The sequence below is a fragment of the Gorilla gorilla genome, chromosome 4 (genome assembly GCF_029281585.2).
Source record: "Gorilla gorilla gorilla isolate KB3781 chromosome 4, NHGRI_mGorGor1-v2.1_pri, whole genome shotgun sequence".
NCBI classification, from domain to species: Eukaryota; Metazoa; Chordata; class Mammalia; order Primates; family Hominidae; genus Gorilla; species Gorilla gorilla.
In genome coordinates this window covers 139,552,538-139,568,127 of record NC_073228.2, presented here as the reverse complement: position 1 = coordinate 139,568,127, position 15,590 = coordinate 139,552,538, and the positions used below count along the sequence as shown (strand labels likewise).

Below are 15,590 nucleotides of genomic sequence, written 5' to 3'. Positions count from 1 at the left end.
CATAACAATCATGGTGTATACTTTTCTGTAATTTGCTTTTTAAATGTATCACTATATTACAAATCAGGGATGAAGAGACATGGGAGAAGGATTTCCATGCAGATGAAATGATATTACTTTAGAGCACTGGTTCTTACCAGAGTATGATTTTTGTCCCCCAGGGGTTGGACCTTTGGTAATGTCTACAGACATTTTTAGTTGTTATGACTGGGGACAGGGTGATACTACTGGAGAGAAGTCGAGATGCTACTAAACATCCTGCAATACACAAAACGGCGCCCTCAACAAAAAAGTATCTGGCTCAACATGTCAATCATGCCAAGGCTGAGAAACTCTGTTCTAAGTACAGAGATCAGAAAGTATGATTACAGGAGTAATTATAAGTAGCCTGATTTGACTTGAATGTAGGATACATGTAGGGAACTCAGAGAAGGAAAACCAGGAAATTCAGCTGGGGCAAAATCCAAAGAACCTGAATTTTATTCAGTGAGCAATGATATGTTATGGAAAAATTCCTAGCAACAGAGAGGGAGAACCCAAAGGCTGACTCTTGAGGTCTTTGGCTTGAGTGACTAATTCACAGCACAAAGGATCAGCTTTAGGGAGAAACACATTGGAAAGTGAACATTGTGAGCATTCCTGGGCACAGGGCACCAGGCAGAATTGCTCCAAAGGCAGGGGAGAATGTGAGCTGGAACCCAGGAGAGAGCTCCTGCCTGGTGCAGGAGATGACACTGAAGCCGCCCTAGTGGATATTATTAGGATGTACCTGGAATGTATAGAGGGGGAATTGGAGGACACTGAGAGAAGGACCCTTCAAAGGCAGGAGGGAAAGAGTGGTGACAGAACTGAGAAAGAAGCTGGCAACAGTAGTGTCACAGAAGCAAGAGCTCACCCCTTGCTCCCAAGGGACCTGAGGAGGGGGAGAGGCAGTTCAAAAGCTGCAAGACGGCAAAGAGAATGAGGAGGAGGTAAGCTGGGGGAAGCTCACCCCTGCCTTCAACAGGAAGAGCCAGGATTTGAACTCAGGTCTGCTGGCCCCAGGCCCAGGGGTCTCCCCATTGGCTGCATCTCTCTGTATTAGGACCATGCAGACCCACAGATGGGCCTCTTATTTGGACACAGGGGCCAGCGGGAGTTGCACCATCACAGACACACAATGACGACTAACAGTTACCAGAACAGAAAGAGTTTAGGGTCACATGGAAGCTTTCTTCTTTCTTCCAACATGAGCTGCAGGCCCTCTGGGGACTGCAGTGACTGCTTCTGCAGCAAAGTCTTTAAGTTAAACAAATAAATACTGCTTACCTCCTCCCGTGAAGCTCTCAGTGGTGAGCTGAGCCAGGCAGGCAGCGTATCCTGGCCAGGGGGTTACTAGGATCCTGATTTCATGGGATGCAGATGGCAAATAAACCTCAGAAGAGATGCTCCACCATTCTAATGATTAGAGAAATGCAACTTGAAACAAGCACAAGATGTTATCTTTCCCTAGCAGTCTGACAAAAATCAAACAGCTTGTTCATAGCTTGCCACAGCAGGGGTGGGTGTGTGGAAGGGATTCGTATGCATTGCCAGTGGAAGGTTAATAGTGGGGGGTATGATCTTTTCGTAGGGCACCACCTATCAAAAATGAATATGCATTTTGCTCTGATGATGCCACTCTCAGGCACCTATTCTTGAGAATGTTTACTGCAACTTGTAAAGGCAAAAACTTGGACACACACTGAACGTTCATCTGTGAAGCATGAGTAAACTATACTGTGGTATATCCACACTGTAGGGTGTAGCTGTTAAGAGTAATGAGGCAGATCCCCAGGTTAATACGGTCAAAAAATTTAAAAGTCCAGGATTTATCCTGAAGTGAGAAAAGCAAGTTGAAGTAGTGAGGCAATGTGCTTAGTATGATTCATTATTGTTTATATATGAATGTATAATATGCACCCCTAGAGAGAGTAGCAGAAAGACACACACCAGTCAGTTGATAGTGGTTACTCCTTGAGAAAAGGACCGGGGAGGGAAGAAAAGGAGTGAGGCTTTTAGCTTTATACAGTGATGTGCCAGGTGTATTTTCACAAGGAGGCCATGTTTTTTGTGGGATTTAATGCCTGGAAGGTGGCTTTGCAACTGTCAGAAAAATCCCAGTTTGCTCACCTTACCCAAGGCTGCTGGCCCAGGTCTGGGAACCATGGCAACCTAGGGCACAAAGACTCCAAAAGGAGCATTGTAGAACTGCTCCCTGGGGACAGTTGTCAACCCCATTACTGTCACTGATGTAATAAGAGCAGGCCAACCTTTGGCAATTTAGAGCTGCTCCCAGCTACCTGGGCACAGGTGTTCTTGCTTCTCTCGTCTGTCTGAAACTGCTGTCTCTCCCCGCATCTGCCTATCCGGTGAAGGAAGAGAGGCAGCTGCAGGAGCTGCTGTTCTGGAGGCAGACAGGAAGCTGGTGAGGGAGCTAGGGAACTCCTGAGGCCTGCCTCTTCCTGTAGGAAGCAGCACTACGATAGAGATTTGGGACCAAGGGCACCATCTGCACTCTCACCCATTTCCTTTAGGGCTGTCTGCCTCATTCTCAGAGGTCCAGTCTGGCCCTGGGACTGACAAAGTCAGGGGCATTCCAGAGTCTGAGCCTTGAAACTAAGGTTCACTGCTTTGGGTTCTGTCCAGCATAGCTTCAGACTCATGCTGAGAAAACATAACCAACAATTACTGAGTGCTTACTCTGGCCTGGCACTGTTCTGATTTCCTGCTGCTCAGAGTGTGGGCTGTGGACCAGCAGCAGCAGCACCCGGGGACTTGTTAGACATGCAGCATCTCAGACCCCAACTGCTGAATCAGAAGCTGCATTTTAACAAGACCCAGGTAATTTGTATGACACGAAAGCTTGAGAAGCACTGTTCTTCATACTTTAGATCTATTAACTCAGTTCATCCTTTAACAATCTTCTCAGCTGAGTCCTTTTATTATCATCCACACTTCCTATACAAAAAAAACCCTGAGTCATAGAGAAGTCAGGTAACTTGTCTTAGGTCACACAGCTAGTAATTTTGATAGGTAGAATTCAAACCTAAAAAAACTGCCTCTGGAGCCTGCATAGTTAGCCACTATGATGCTTACCTTGTAAACAGCATGGAGAACAGCTTCTTTATCCATCCAAATGGCAGAGGGCTTAGGACACTAGTGAGGAATAAAGTCAACTTCACCAAGATTGACCTGATGAATACCATGTCTTTCAAAAGCATAGAAATGGAGACCATAGTAGTGGTTGTCAGGGACTAGGGACAGAGTTGGGTGGGGTTGGATTATGGTGGTGATCGAACTCACTGCATCTTGATTGTATCATCATTGATATTCTGGTTGTGATATTTCACTATGGTTTTGCAAGATGTTATCATGGGGGAAGCTAGGTAAAGTGTGTAGAGGATATCTCTGTATTATTTTTTACAACTGCATGTGAATCTCAAAAAGATTTTAATTTGAAAAACAAAAGCCTCCACAGCTGAAAATTCCAAGCTTAGAACCCCACTAAATGAGCCAATTTTTATGTATGCACAATTAAAGGCCCAAGGAATGAGTGGAGGCATCCAATATCAAGTGCAGCTATATACCAAAACCATTTGTGCTTCAACGCTGTTATGGTTTGCCTCTGTGTCCCCACCCAAATCGCATGTTGAACTGTAATTCCCGAAGGTGGGTGAGACACCTGGTGGGAGGTGATTGAATCATGGGGGCAGATTTCCCTCTTGCTGTTCTTGTGATAATGAGTGAGTTCTTATGCTATCTGGCTGTTTAAAAGCATGTAGCACTTCCCTCTTTACTTTCTCTCTCTCCTGCTGCTATGTGAAGATGTGCTTGCTTCCTCTTCACCTTCCACCATGATTGTAAGTTTCCTGAGGCTTCCCCAGGCATGCTTCCTGTACAACCTGCAGAACTGTGAGCCAATTAAACCTCTTTTCTTTATAAATCACCCAGTCTCAGGTAGTTATTTACAGCAGTGTGAGAACAGACTAATACCAGAAAATTGGTACCAGAAAGGGGGCATTGCTATAAAGATACCTGAAAATGTCAAAGCAACTTTGGAACTGGATAATGAGCAGAGGTTGGAAGACTTTGGAGGGCTCAGAAGAAGACAGGAAGATGAGGAAAGGTTCGGAATTTCCTAGAGACTTGTTGAATGGTTTTGACCAAAATGCTGATAGTGATATGGACAAAGATGGCCAGGCTGATTAGATCTCAGATGAAGATGAGGAACTTATTAGGAACTGGAGTAAAGGTCCCTCTTGCTATGCTTTAGCAAAGAGATTGGCAGCATTGTGCCCCTGCTTTAGAGATCTGTGGAACTTTGAACTTTGAGAGATGATTTATGGTATCTGGTGGAAGAAATTTCTAAGCAGAAAAGCATTCAAGATGTGGCCTGACTGCTTCTAAAAGCCTACACTCATTTTCATAACAAAGAAATGACCTAAAACTAGAATTTATATTTAAAAGGGAAGCAGAGCATAAAAGTTTGGAAAATTTGCAGACCGACCATGTTGTAGAAAAGAAAAACCCATTTTATGGTAGAAAAACTCAAGGGAGCCGAATGTTAATAGCCAAGACAATAGGGAAAATGCCTTCAGGGCATTTCAGAGACCTTAGCAGCAGCCCCTCCCATCACGGGCCTAGAGGCATAAGAGGGAAAAAATGGTTTTGTGGGCCAGACCCAGGGCCCCACTGCTCTGTGCAGCCTCAAGACATGGTGCCCTGTGTCCCAGACACTCCAGCTCCAGCCATGACTAAAAGAGGCCAAGTATAACTCAGACTGTTGCTTGAGAGGGTGTAAGCCCCAAGCCTTGGCAGCTTCTATGGAGTATTGGTCCTGCAGGTATGCAGAAGGCAAGAGCTGAGGTTTGAAATCTAGCCTCCACCTAGATTTCAAAGGATTTATGGGAATACCTGATATCTAGGCAGAAGTCTGCTGCAGGGGTAGAGCCCTCATGGAGAACCTCTGCTAGGGCAGTGCAGAGGAGGCATGTGGGGTTGGAGCCCCCACAGACAGTCCCCACTAGGGCACTGCATAGTGGAGCTGTGAGAAGAGGGCCATAATCCTCCAGACCCCAGAATGGTAGACCCACAAATAGCTTGCACCATGAGCCTGGAAAGGCTGCAGGCACTCAATGCCAGCACATGAAAGCAGTTGAGAGGGCTATACCCTGCAGTGCCATAGGGATGGAGATGCCCAAGGCCTTGGGAGCCCACCATTAGCATCAGTGTGCCCTGGATGTGAGACACGAAGTCAAAGGAGATTATTCTGGGGCTTTAAAATTTAATGACTGCCTTGCTGGGTTTCAGACTTGCACAGGGCCTGCAGCTCCTTTGTTTTGACTAATTTCTCCCTTTTGGAATGGGAGCATTAACCCTATGCCTGTACCTCCATTGTATCTTGGAAGTAATTAACTTGTTTTTCATTTTACAGACTTATAGGCAGAAGGGACTTGCCTTGTCTCAGATTAAACTTTGGACCTGAACTTTTGAGTTAATGAGTTAAGACTTCGTGGGATTGCTGGGAAGGCATGACTGTGTTTTGAAATGTGAGAAGGACATGAGATTTTGGAGTGGCCAGGAGCACAATGATATGGTTTGACTCTGTGTCCCCACCTAAATCTCATGTCTAATTATAATTCCCAATGTTGGGGGAGGGACCTGGTGGGAGTGGATTAGATCATAGGGGCAGATTTCCCCTTTGCTATTCTCGTGATAGTGAGTGAGTTCTCCATCTAAATTAGGAGTTTTTGTAAAAGATCAGAAGGGTCTACAGTGAAGAGAGGAAGTCCCTGGAGGTCAGTTCATCGGGCTAATGCATTTCTTCCAGTTGGCTGTCACCCACAGCAACCTGCTCATGGCAAATGCAGGCTGGCAAGTGCTGCTGACACTCCTGCCCAGGGAATTTAGAGTAGATACACACAGTCAGCAGCTCTTTATTCAGAGCCCAGTAGGGCCTGTCATGCTAGAGGGAACTCTGCAAAATGAGGATCAAGAGAACTTACTTGGGACTCCCATCTCCCAGTCACTTTGAACAGCAGTCTGTAACCGACAGTTCCCCTTCTGATCACTGCCAAAAGCAACGTTACTCTCTGTATACACAAAGAGCAAGGGATAACTGTTGGTTTCCTTTATTCCATAGCTCATGTCCTGGTTATGACTGCCACGTGCCATAAAAATATGCAAGAGTTTGCATTTCACAAACATCTGACTTTCATAAGTCTTCATTTCTCACAGAAAGCCCTGTTCTACAGCATTCTGAGAAACATCTTCCACCAAACCAGGGTCTCACCTTTGTCTCTGCAGTAGAAGAGTAAACTGAAAAGAAAACTTTGTGTATTTGGATGTTGGCTCTAAACTCTATCTGGCCCTGGTCTCCTGCTATGTATGATTTAGTTCTGCTTGGAACTGAATCATGGTAGAACTAAATTACAGGGTTGGTCAATAGCAGAAAAGTGGCTGGTCTCAGCATCACCTTTGCAAAACTCACCCTCTGAGAAGAGTACCCAATATTCTGAGTGCCCATTCAGATGCCCATTGAGGAGGGGTTATGCTGGGTGCTCCCAGAGGGTAGAGGGGCAGGAAAGCTGCTCACCCTGAGATGGAGGATATACTTGTTTCCTAGGGCTGCCATAACAAAGTATCACTAACTGGGTAGCTTCAGACAGCATATTATTGTTTCACTATTTAAAAGGCAAGAAGTTCAAGATCAAGGTGTCTGCAGGGCCTTGGTCCCTCAGAAACATGTGGGGCATTCTTCCTGGCCTCCTCCCAGCTTCCAGTGGTTTGCTGGCAGTGGCAGTCCCAGGTGTTCCTTGGCTTGCAGATGGAAACCTCCCGTCTCTGCCTTTATTATCACATGGCCTTCTCCCTGCATATCTCTTCTACTCTTCTGATAAGGAAACCAGAAGTGGGGGCCTACCACACTCCAGGATGACCTCATCTTAATTTAACTAATTACATTTGCAATTACCCCATTTCCAAATAAGGTCACATTCTGAGGTACTAGGAGTTAGAATTTCAACATGTCTATTTTGGAGGGGATACAATACCACCCATAACAGAGAGGGGGACAGTCCCCAGAACAGGGAGAAGATGGTGTCTCAGGGGTTCCATAATCAGCAAGGTCCAGTGTCCTGGGAGGATGGCAGAAAGTTAGCAGACCTCCAAAGCAGGACCCAGGACCCAGGGATCTCAGCTCTTGCAATAGTCTGGTGCCCAATCTGGGTGTAAAAATAGCAAAGCTGCCCTAGCCAGACTGCGTCAGATTGGACAAGTAGCACATCAGGATGGCCAGTGTGAGGTGGGGACCAGAACACCTTCCCCAGTGTGCTGGCCAATGTGGTCCTGAGAACTTTCACAACCGAGGATAGCCGGGGATCGGAGAAGGAGTCCCAAGAGGGACAAAAATCAAACCCTCAGTCTTGAAGCCGAGCTTATTTTGAAAATTAATGTAAACAGAGAGTTCTTAAACCCAACTAATGTGATGACTGCAAATTTATAGCTATTCTAAACATATTCCTTCACCTATAGTCACACTCCTTTCCCATGCACTGCACAAGGACCAGCCCTCAGGATAAGAAAGACATGAGTCAACGTGGCAAACGGGCTCAAAATTGACAGAAAGAGGGCAATCATGCATGTCAGCGGGGAATAATGATGAACCTGGAGAAACCAGTATTGCTCCAGACCCCCTCCCAAATCCTTGCAGAAAAGAATATTAATAAAATAAAATTCCAAAATCTGATCCCAGAGCAATAATAGAACATCCATGCCAAACTTCACAGCCGTGGGGAGGATGCATGTAGCTGAGCAATCTGTGGATAGCATTTCTCGGCTGAAATTCTTGAAAGCTTGTAGTGCTCAGGCCAAAATGCTCTGGAAACCAAGTCCTGTGGAAAATGCAAACTTTATGAATCACACATGTGGCCACAAAGCCAGCCCTGCAGCTCTGAGTGAAAAGATTTGCACAGAAATCTGTCCCCACACTGAAGACCACCAGGGCTGATGTAGAGCGTACCATGGGCCCTGAGAGGATAGGAAACTCACTCAGCCCTTTGGGGACTTTCTTGGCAAACTCTGGAAGATACAATCCAGTGGAGCTCTGGGCTGGAATTAGACGCGATAGACAAAAGGACCACTTCTCACTGTCTGAGTGGTCTGCCTGGAGAAGAAGCCTCCAGGGGGAGAAACGAATCCTTTTCTAGCTACTTAACCTCTTTGTTCCTCCATTTTCTCATCCTTGAGACAGGGGGCACAGAAGAGCACTTATCTCATGGGGTCCTTGTGAGAGTGAAATGAGTTAATACACAGGAAGCACTTAGAAAGCGCCTGGCCCCTCAGAACAGCCAATGTAAGTTCTCACCTGCAGCAAGCACTCTTAGCAAAGCCGGAGTTTTGGAATCTTCCCCTGAAGTTGCATCTCTTCCAGCACTCCCCCTCAATTTTCATTTTTGCTTTATAGATCTCGGATTCCCTTCCCGCTTTGTCTCCCAACAACCTATTCACAATCTGGAGTGCTTCCCGCTTAATGTCATAGGACCTAAGGACAGGAAAGGCCCTGCAAGGTCCCCCAGCTTCCGCCTCTGCCCCAAGGCACAGCTCTGTTCACACTGACTCCGACAGATGGATGTCGTTTCAATACAGGAAATATTTATTGAGCATCCACTCTGGGCCAAGCCTTATGCTCAGCACTGCTAGGAATACACACAGGAGTGGGGCAGGCCGAGTTCTCGCAGTCTATGTGGAAGAACTGGAAACTCCAGCAGCAGCTGATGCTGCAGGCCACAGGCAGACTTTCTTCTTCTCTGAGAAACCCCAGTTTCTGCTCTTATGGCCTCTGACTGATTGGACAAGGCCCACCCAGATCATGAAAGGTAATCTCCTTTATGTAAAGTCAACTGACTGCAGATGTTAATCACATCTAGATTTGTGTTTGATTAAATAACTGGGTAGTGTAGCACAGCCAAGTTGATACATAAAATCAACCATCACCACAGACTCGTTTGTCCTTGCCCTGCCCACTTTATGTCCAGTGTTTCTTCCTGAGCTGTAGGTCTGTAACCTATAACAACCTCAGGCCCACCATGAGATGCAGAGAAAACAGCTTTCTGTGGAATTCTTCACCAGCTCGCCCACTTACATTAGTTTGAATCCCCTAAAGAAATCTTTCATTCCATTTCACTCATAATGGTTCTCCTTCCCTGACTGAAACCCAACTGATACAAACCCTATGTCCCAGAATCGTCTGGCCTTATAGAATATTGGAATCGACTCCTAAGCCCTTAGCTACGGCTGGTTGCGAGACCATACCTTGCAAGACTGGGGGCTCTCCAACAGGCTACAGTTGCAATTTTAAACCAGCAACCAATACATGATGCCATTTTTTCCATTGCCGTAATACATGGGCCCAGAAATCCAGGCTCCTTGCACTATTGTACCTAGTAACCCATACTCACAATTTTGGGTACTCCTTTTCCCTAGATGGTTGCCCATGTTTGTCTCTCCTGCTGAAAATGTCACAATTGGGTCCCACTGGTGGCTGTTTCGTAAGCAGGCTGTGGCTCTCTGGCTGCCACTGCCACTAAGAAACAGGGGCTCTATATGGCAGGTCCCAGGTTAGCCCTGCCACTACCCTCACCACCATCCAAAGCTTCCTAGCCCCAGAGAGAACAACATTCCCTATGAGAACCTTGAGTATATGCTTGCCCTGTGGCTGTGTCTGGCTATACAATTCCTGGAACAACTCAGTCCTGGAGGTTGGATCCCATAAGGAAATACCTGCTGTCAATGAGATATTCCTTCTCTGGCCACCCATCATGGACATGGCCTACTGATTTTGCTCTCACTGCTTTCAGCTCCTTTATCCTCCAAAGGAAGCTTATGGGGAGTGGAGATTGGTCTGTCTTATGGGAAAGTCTTCTCCCTCCCTCTGACTCTTTGTACCTCAACTAGCCTGCAGTCTCCTCCTCCTCTAGAGAAAATATGCAGAACTGGTACACTCCTCGTCTCTATCACTGTCTTGAGGTTATAATTGATATCTATGGCTTCCTTCTTCTACTAACCAATCTGTGCTTCCCCATGCTTAGTCAGGACTTCAGCGGACTGGGGTCTTTACCTGGTAGAGTGACCAAAACCTTAATTCCTGAAGGCTCTGAGTCCTCAATTACCCTGCCTATATTTTGATTACTGTAGTTTTCCATTAACTTTTACTAGTGGGTATGGAAGTGACCTACAGAATCTCCTTGGTTCCAGAAATAGTCTCTCTTGCCCCCATTATATAGCTGCAATCCAATCACCCCGTGGTAATCAGGATCAATCACTCCAGCCAGTAGAGTAACTTCTTATTCTGCCTTTTGATTCAGTGGCCTTGTCCTGGTCTGTTTATGCAGTTATAACAAGATACCTGAAACTGAGTAATTTATAAAGAACAGAAATTTATTTCTCACAGTTCTGGAGGCTGGAAAGTCCAAGATCAGGGTGCCAGCATCTTGTGTGGGCCTTCTTGCTATGTCTTCCCATGGAAGGTGGAAGGGCAAGAGAGGATGAACGCTGTGTTCTCACATGGCAGAAGAGTGGAAGAGCATGAACCCACCACACAAGCCCTTTTATGATGGTGTTAATCTACTCATTAAGGTGGAGGCCTCATGACCTAAGCACCTTTCATTAGGCCCTACTTCCCAACACTGTTGCATTGGAGATTAAATTTCTGATACATGAATTTTGAAGACACATTCAGACTATCACAGTCCTTAAGCCCAAAATGACCAGATCCTTCTTTCAGTTTAATGAAATCATAGTTGTAGCTCCTGTGTAAAGCTAAAATTCTGTGCATAGATTACTAGACATAATAGTAAGAGATGTAACTCTATTTATATCCCTTGATTCCCAGACCCTTGTATTCTGGCTATGGGGAAATAACGCCATATTATGGTCTCTGACTCAAAGCATATACTATGTCCTTTAAGACAGAACCCAATCCTTTCAGGGTGTTTAATCCCAAATGGTGCTCCAACTGAGTCTTCTTTAAGTGACTGCACCTTTCATTTAGCCCAGCCACTTCCAGTTAATGGGGTATATAGTGAGACCTGTTAATTCCATGGGAATTAATCCATTGCACCACTTTCTTTGCTGAGAAGTGGGTTCTTGGATCAGAAGCAACGCTATGGAGAATGTCATAATGGTGGATAGGCATTTTGTGAATCCATGGATGGTGGTGCTGGCAGAAACACTATGTGCAAAGAAGGTAAGTCGATTTCTAGAATACATATCTATTCTCTTGGTGACAAATCTCTGCCTCCTTCATAATAGAAAAGGTCCATTGTAATCAATCTGCCACCAGGTGACTGTCTACTCACCCGCAGGGAATGGTGTCATATCAGGGGCTCAGTGTTTAGTCTCTGCTGTAGATAGGTTAGGCACGCAGCTATAGTATTAGTACAGCCTTTATAAGGGGCAGTCCACACTGTTAAGCCCCTGCATAGCCTCCATCCCTGCCAACTTGGCTTCTTTGTTCATGGTCCCATTGAGCAAGCACTAGGGTGGCTGAGGGAAGAGGCTGACAGCTTTTGAGCATGTTATTTTGTCTGATTATTAATCTCTTCTACAGTAATGATGCCCTTTGGGCATTCACACGGGACTCAAATATCTTCACCGTTTGTGCCCATTATGAGAGAGATCCATCCATATATATCTTCCCCAGACTTTACTATCACTAATCTTCCAATCCTGCTCTTTCCAAGTTCCTGTCTATCCAGCCAAACCATTAGCAACTACCTATAAATCTATGTAGATCCATACTTCTATCTTTCATTTCACACTAGTGGACAAGCAAATGCACTCCTCAAAGTTCTGCCCATAGGGTCCAATCAGGACAAAGAAACCACAGAGTAATTTTCAAACAGAAAAAAAGTTTAATATGAAGAATTATTAATAAAAGAGCAGAATTAACTCTGGTAAGAGTTAAAGAATATAAGAACAGCAGATATAGGTAGCAGCCACTACCCGTAGGGCTGAGATTGATGCCCACAGAAGAGCCTCTTCCTCCCACTAGGGCTGGGATTAAGATCTTGGAGAGGGGACAGCCATGGCCTACTGGACGAGAAAAAAGTAATGAAGACAGATGACTTGCTGGTAGGACTTGCTGGGAATCTGTCTACTAGGGTGTCAGGGGAAGGTGTCCACACATGCCATGCCTAGGAACTCACTGTACAGTCACCTGAGGGAGTCCTGGGGGAAACCACTTACAAGGATGAGTGTGGCATTCCACTGGAAGGTTGCCAGAGGACATGGTTGAGAGGGAGGGGGCTGTGAGTCACTGGGCACTATAGGAGCTCAAAAAGCCCCATCTGCAGGAGCAAGGCATTGGGAAAAGGAGTTCACTGCATGAGCCTAGCACAGCAGAAACTACATGCTCTCAGGACCTAAGCCTGGAGAAAGCATGCTCTGTAGGAGCCTGGTGGACCAGGCTCATGGGAACCAGGAAGGGGAAACCCCTTCTCTCTCCAGTGTCCCTCCAATGCTTTTTGTCAATAAGGGAAAAATATTTACAAAGCCCACCTCCATTATCAACAAGCAGGAAAATAAGGGTAGATTTGGAGCTGAAAGGCAATATATTGATAACTGGCATGGATGTAGGGGTGTCAGGAAGTGGCGCTACAGAGGAAGGCAGGGAGTAGGCCAACATATGTATATTATTCTGTGAATAAACTGAGCAAACAAAGCTCTTGATCAATAAATAGGCCTAAAGCAATCAGGAAGCAAAAAATGAGCTCCTCTGCCTATGCCCCCCATTCCACCCACCACACACACACATACACATGCACAAAGATGACAGGCTCAATCCAAAGATAGGGACTGGATGTTCTCAGTTCTGTTTGACTCTAAGCAAACCACCGTTAAAAAAACAAACCTTGTGGTCCTGACATTGAAATGAGCACCTTCTCCCATTTCCCTGGAACCTGGCCAGGGCTGAGCTAACAGTAGGTGCTTAATAACAGTCAGTTGCTTTGAAAGAAAGAGTTTTTTTTTGTTGTTTTTTTTTTTTAGTTCCACTCCATCAGTGACTGCACTTTTTGTTCAGGGTCATCCCTTGTCCTGGAGTCATCCTTCTCCAAGGCAGCACCCTCCTGATGAACCCGGCTGGTTCCTGGGAACTCACTGTGTCTGGAGGCTCTCTCCCACCCCATGTGAAGGAAGCATCATCCTCAATCAATGTTGCCACACTTCTGACCTCTTGAATGCTGGCAATGTCCCTCCATTCTCATGACTAAGTGAGCTTGGAGTGTACCAGTCAAGGAAAGAGGAGGAGAAAGGAGAAACCACACTTTGAGTAGCAATTGTCTACAGTGTGTGGCTTAGAGAATCAAGCTGACACAGGCCAGAGAATACAGGCCTCAGCAAGGACTATGAGGTTGGACAAGGCTTCACAGAATTTCTGGCACTGGAGCTGGGCCTCCCGACAGCTTTCTCTCCAAGCAATTATGGGCCACCTAAAGAAATGAGACTGCAGGAAATAGAATATTTTTGAAAAATATGAATGATCATAAGAAAAGGGCGAACTATGAGAATGGCCTCTGATGATGGCTGGCAGGAGAAGCGGGTGGATGTAGGAAAGGCTGCATTAATTCACTGTCTTTCTACAAGTGCTTAGGGAGCCATGGTTTTCAGCTTCTTAGCCAAGAGCCTGGCATTTTGCTGCATGGGTGCTGTGCTTAATCTAGGGCATGTCCATTCCAAGGTCTCTGATGGGTACACACATAGTCCTCTTTGCATCCTGTATACCCATGATCATCCTAACCCCAAAGCCACCCCCTACTACCCAGGACACATAGTCAAAGAAACCCTGCATGTGCATCTTCAATGCCTATATTCCCTCACTCATTCAAACCACTCTGTGCAGCCCGAGCCCAGCCCTTCCTGGCTTTAGAGCCTTAGCCTGTGCTGTTGTGTTGCCTGGGATTCCTTTCCCTCCACCCTTTGTACACTGGCTCCTCCTAACCCTTCTGGTCTAAGTGTAAAGGCACTACCCCAGAGAAGTCTTCCCTGACTACCCCATCTGAGTCACTGGCCACTCTCACCAAAGCACCCTGTCTGCCATTTGTTACCCCTTCTTCAACTGTGGTTCACCTGTTCATATTCCTTCTCCCCAGCCGGCATACAGTCACCACCAAGTCAGGTACCCACATAGTACCTGGGATGGATTAGACACTCGGTCAACACTTGATGAAGAAAACAATAAAGCCTTATAGACTCATGTCCCCCTCCTGAGGGGTGCCCTAGCCAACTGACATCAAGTTGATCATTTACACCATTTTTTTCAATTTGTGTTATTAACCACAGAACTCTTTTCTACCCTAAAATAATCTTATCCCACAAGACCCCATACCTAGTGATTTCTGTGGATGCTGTGGTTGCCAAACACCTCAGGGCAAGGGCCAGGCACAGGACAGGGTTCCCACTATTGTCTCTACTCCATCTTCCCATAAATTGGTTAGCTGGGACCTCCTCACTGAGTCGCATGGCTCCAACAAGAATCCAAAGCTGGCAACAGGAACTCTGCAGGGCCCTCCCGGAGGGAAGCTGGGAAGTTAAGGCTGCAGGCTCCAAGCCCTTGTTCCTGGGAGAGAACTAAGGAACTGGTACCATAACCGGTGTCCAGGCTGCTGGTTTGCGCCAGTTCTGGGCAGCCACAGGCCCCCAGGGGCATAATGACCAGCTAGTGCCTTGTCTTCTCCTGCCTCTTCCATGCTTTTACTGTGATTCTCATCCACAGGCACCAGAAGAAGGGGCCTTTCTAAGCACTGTTTACATTCTTGTCATTTTGCCTGTGTTTAGACTTACAAAAAAATGCATCTTAATCATTTACAAGCAATCATAGGCCCTCATGGATTTCAAGTAAACTTTCCTATAAACCAGTCAACTTCAAAGTCTCTGTTCCCTCTAGGATCATAAGCCCTCAGAGCTGGTAGGCCCTTAAGCTAGAGAAACTGAGGCCTTGGGGTTAGGGACCTGCCCAGGCTCACATGGCACTTAGTGCTACAGCTGGGCTGGAGCGCAGGTCTCCTGCTTCCACAGCCTGTGATTTCCATTTCATGAAAAGAAAAATCAGAGCCCATCAGCACAATGTTTCTGAGGGCATGTGGTTCTAGTTTTTAAGAGAACAAACTGATTTGAGGTTTCAAAATATTAATATACTTAAGGTTTGGAGTAGGAATGTACGTTAAGTGCACATTCTTGGTAGTCAGCCAGGCTCCATCGTCAGGCAGGCTGGCTGCCTGATAGGAGTGCCCTGGGACTTGGGGTGCTGAAAGCATCTGCTGCACAACTCCAAGGCCCAGGACCTGAAACTGTCAAGACTTCAGCATGGCTCCAGGTAAAAGTGCCAGACCCCAGAGGCAGCCCAAGAGCAGGTCCTGGGAGAGAATGACAAAGACCTGCCCTCTCTAGCCAGTGCTGAGGATTTTCATTCAAACTCTGCACTAATTTGGGGGTTGAGGCTACCTACACTTCATAAGACTCTCAGTGGACCCCGGAATGAATCTCCCTGTTGAGGCCTCTCATCGCAGGCC

General features: G+C 46.2%; 1 long non-coding RNA gene across 1 annotated transcript; it reads left to right on the top strand.

Moving 5' to 3' along the window:
* Window positions 1-9,685: 9,685 nt before the first annotated feature.
* LOC101134218 (uncharacterized) lies at window positions 9,686-14,941 on the top strand. The gene is made up of 3 exons (XR_002006156.4): window positions 9,686-9,779; window positions 11,160-11,266; window positions 13,103-14,941. It is a non-coding gene; the product is annotated as an uncharacterized lncRNA (long non-coding RNA).
* Window positions 14,942-15,590: the final 649 nt, after the last annotated feature.